Raw genomic sequence first — 4,519 nt, forward strand, 5'->3', positions numbered from 1 at the left:
TTTTTTTTTCTTTCCAAATATCCATCTAAATTACTTCTCGCAACTGAAGCAAGAATCATACCACTAGACCAAATGTCTTGTAGTGGATCTATCATTATTAGTTGTTGGTCCATATCTTTTATGCGCCTCAATATTTGAAATTTATCCACATGTTTTTGTGCTTTAGAACCTATTATTATTGTCATGTTAACTTCACATTATTGATAAGCACACTACCCTACGTTTTATAATCTCATATATTTGCTAAAACCACCCCACTTAAATGAAGTTCTCAAATAATCAAATAAATTATAAAGAATAGGGGAATAACATTAAATGAAAAGAGCCTATAATAAAAGGCAAACATGATACCTATGGTGAGCTGTAATAGAAGACAAATATCTTATAATAAATGATCAAATATGATATATATGATAAGTTATAATTTAGGACTAAATATTCTTAACATTAAAGATAGACTTCTGACCTCACAAACCATTAGTATATAATCATAAGGAAGAGTATTTGAAGCATCACGTTGTTGCTGCATGGCTAAGCCATTGCAAACATGCTCAAAAGGTTTCTCTCAATTTTCACAAAATTTACATTAATCTTTGAAGATTCAATTTAGCTAGTTTTCATAACACTACATTGTCCTCGGCCAATAAGATTCTTTCCAATTTACACTTTTCACGACTCAAATTTTCATATTTCTTTTCTAATTTCTTTGTGTTGACTTTGTTGCCCAACAATTGATGTATTCCCCTCATTAACCTTATGATAATAATTGTATAATTTTGAACTCAAATATTTAGAAACATTATTTTTTTAATATATTATACTACTTTTTCTATTTTGTAATATGTCTCGAGTAGCAGACTTGTCACTCCATACAAATGACCATCATGAAAATTCTAAATATAAAAACATACTCATTACTTTCTTTAAGGCATCTCATATATATTTTTCTATTACTTGGTATACTAGGGCATTAAAGTCTAAGGAACATAATTATACCACTAAAAATACTTTTGTTTTCTTTGGAGTTCATTTATTTGCAGTTATCATGTTAAGTTTTTTTGCTATTGTTTTTACAACACACAAAACCATTTGATAAAGTTTGTGGGGCATTCTGATTATGGAATTCGGGACCTCTTACACCGGAAGTGAGAATCATACTACTTGACCAAATGCCTTTCTTGCTGATCTATCGTTTTTCGTTGCTAGTCCATGTGCTTTATGCACCTCAAGGTTTGAAATTTATCAATGTGTTTTTAGAATTTGTTCTCAAATCATTTTGATGTATTTCAATTAATATTGTTAAGAAATATTGACATAAATAATGTCCATATCATATTAGGTTAAGTTTATTTAAGTTGTAATATATAATCAGGTTAAATTGTCTTGAAATGTCGTTTAATAGAGATAAAATTATTGGTTCTTGCTTGATATATGTCTTGAAACTGAACCGAGTCAACGAACTAAATTAGCTTTTGCACATTTTCATTAATCCGTATTCAAGTTCTATGTAGACAGATAGGTCCATGGATCCATACATCTGAATCGGAAAACAATAAATAGAAAAAGAAAGAATCGAAATTGATCGATATATTTCTTGAAACAAACGAAAAGAAAATGAAAGACAACATAAATCATGTATCAACTAAGTCAAGCCCACTCAAAAATTTGATTAAGAATAAGAAAGAGGAATCTCAAATCAAAATACTAAACCTAGGGTAATAATTTTGAACTAATTGAAAAAAATTATAAGGAAGATTTTAATTATCTCACAATAAGTTAAGAATTTAACCCATTGAACAATAAAAAAATAAATTGTTTTGAGTGGATGAAAACTAAGGAAGAAATACTAAGTTGTTTTATACTAATCTAGAATTTTTGTTTTAAGTAATCCATATATCATACCAATCAAATCCTTTCTTTTAAATTTAAACAAAAATGAAAATTCCATTATTAATAAAAATAAAAATAAAAATAAAAGTAATTGAAAAGAAAAAAAAAAATCTAATGATTTGGCTTAAATACTAGCCAAGAAAAAAAGTTTTGAATGATTTGGCTTAAATATAGTAGAAAGAAAAAACAATACAAGAAAAACACAGAAGCCTAAGTTTATTTCTTCCTAAATAGATATTTTATTTTTTAATTGAGATGTTATAATTCCTTAATTGGCATGAATAATATCCATGTATATTGTCTCTAGCTTAAATTGATAAATCACATAAAAATTACTAGACCAAATGCCCTTATAGTGGATCTATCATTTTTAGTTTACTGTGTGTATATGTTTTGTGCACCTCAATATATAAAATTTATCCACATATTTTTGTGCTTTAGAACTTACTATTATTGTCATGTTAACTTAACATGGTCTATCACACAGGTGAAGCACCATTGCCATTAGAGTTCATGCAATCCTCTGNTGTATATGTTTTGTGCACCTCAATATATGAAATTTATCCAACCTCAATATATAAAATTTATCCACATATTTTTGTGCTTTAGAACTTACTATTATTGTCATGTTAACTTAACATGGTCTATCACACACGTGAAGCACCATTTTTAGTTTACTCTGGAATAGATATGTTAAAAATTAGGCCGTTTGATAATTATTATGTTTTTTTTTTTTCAAAATTATGTGTTTTATCCTTTTATTAAAAAAAAACATTTAAATTTTAAGAAAAATTTCACTCCAAACTAAGTTTTTGAAAAATATTTTTATTTCTTTATTTTTTCTTTATTTTAGTTTTCCAAACATAGATTGATATGGAGTATTAGTTTTCAAAACTGAACAATATTTATATTGTAAAATGGGATTAACTTCCTTTAAATTTATGTACTTTCTTTTTATTACTATGTTTACTTCTATCTCATGTTACTCCATTTGTATTTACTTCGTTTTATACCAAAGTTCANATTTTAGTTTTCCAAACATAGATTGATATGGAGTATTAGTTTTCAAAACTACTTCCCTACAATTGAACAATATTTATATTGTAAAATGGGATTAACTTCCTTTAAATTTATGTACTTTCTTTTTATTACTATGTTTACTTCTATCTCATGTTACTCCATTTGTATTTACTNCTTCGTTTTATACCAAAGTTCATCGTAATTAATAAATCCATGTGCTTAATACATTCCCTAGAAAAATAAACTTGTTTGTATCAGGATAAATTACAATGAATACGGAGAAAATAAATCCCAAAATTAACTAGAGGATTGAGAATTTCACTCAACCACACAATATCAAAGCTTGAATGAATGGTTCCCATGCAATTCTACCACAAGAATGGCATGAAACTTATAAATGGCATACATGGTGCTCAGATTTTGAAGGGGAACTTCTCAACTTGAGAGATCAATTTCATTCATCACAAATCTGATTTTTACATAAAAATTTGTGGGTATTTATAGTCTCCACACAAAAGAAGTTAGTGGCCAGGATTTAATCTTGATCCCCTTGAATCTCCACAAAAGACTATTAAAAATAAAGCTCCAAATGGTCCTTCCTCAATCTAATAAGCTTGTAACACATGAAATAATAGTTGAGAAGAATGAATGCTTGTTGAATCTTCTTAGCCTTGGATCGTGTAATAGGTCCAGTTGGAACATTTGGAACACCGTGATCCTTATCATCTTCCCCCGTGATCCTTATCATCTCCCCCCTCTTCAAAAGAATTCGTCTTCGAATAAGAAAATCATCACCTACATCAATATGACTCAAGTCAGCAACATTGAAAGTAGGATGTGCTGAAAATTCTCATCGAAGATCATTTTATGTGCATTGTTATTAATTCTTTCAAGGACTTGATAAGGGTCAATCCCCTCTTGGAGGTAACTTTGTCTTCCTTTGAGATGAGAATCACTCCTTGCAAAAATGTATCAAAACTCAGTTACCGGGTTGAAAAAGGATTTCATTCCGTTCTTTGTTAATTCTTGAAGCAACATTGAAATTTTGTTTCTCAATTGTCTCCTTCCCCTCTTTATGCAATGTTTTGATCCCATTTGCCTTACTTGTGGCTGCTTTATTCACAAAAATATTAGAATGAATAGAAAGCAAATCAAGACACGTGAGTGGATTAAATCCATAAACAACTTCAAAAAGAGAACAATGAGTGGCAAACATTTGTCCCAAGACTTAATATTCTTACAAATAATAGCCCTAAGCAATGCTCCTAATGTTCTATTAACCCATCTCAGTTTGCTCATTAATCTTTACATGTAGTTGAAAACAATGATTTGTTGCCCAATTTATGACTTAATATTCTTGTAAATAATAGCCCTAAGCAATGCTACTAATATTTTATTATCCACCTCAGTTTGCTCATGAGTATGAGGATGACATGCAGTTGAAAACAATAATTTGGTACCCAATTTATCCACCATACTTTTCAAAAGTGACTTAAAAATTTAACATCTCTATCTTTTTTTTGTGTGCAGCAAACATTGGCAACATTGTCTACAAAACTTATAAACATCGTGCTTCATGACAAAAGTCATATAGATAGCATTTTCTCTC

The sequence above is a fragment of the Cucurbita maxima genome, unplaced genomic scaffold, assembly GCF_002738345.1.
Source record: "Cucurbita maxima cultivar Rimu unplaced genomic scaffold, Cmax_1.0 Cma_Scf00166, whole genome shotgun sequence".
Taxonomy (NCBI): domain Eukaryota; kingdom Viridiplantae; phylum Streptophyta; class Magnoliopsida; order Cucurbitales; family Cucurbitaceae; genus Cucurbita; species Cucurbita maxima.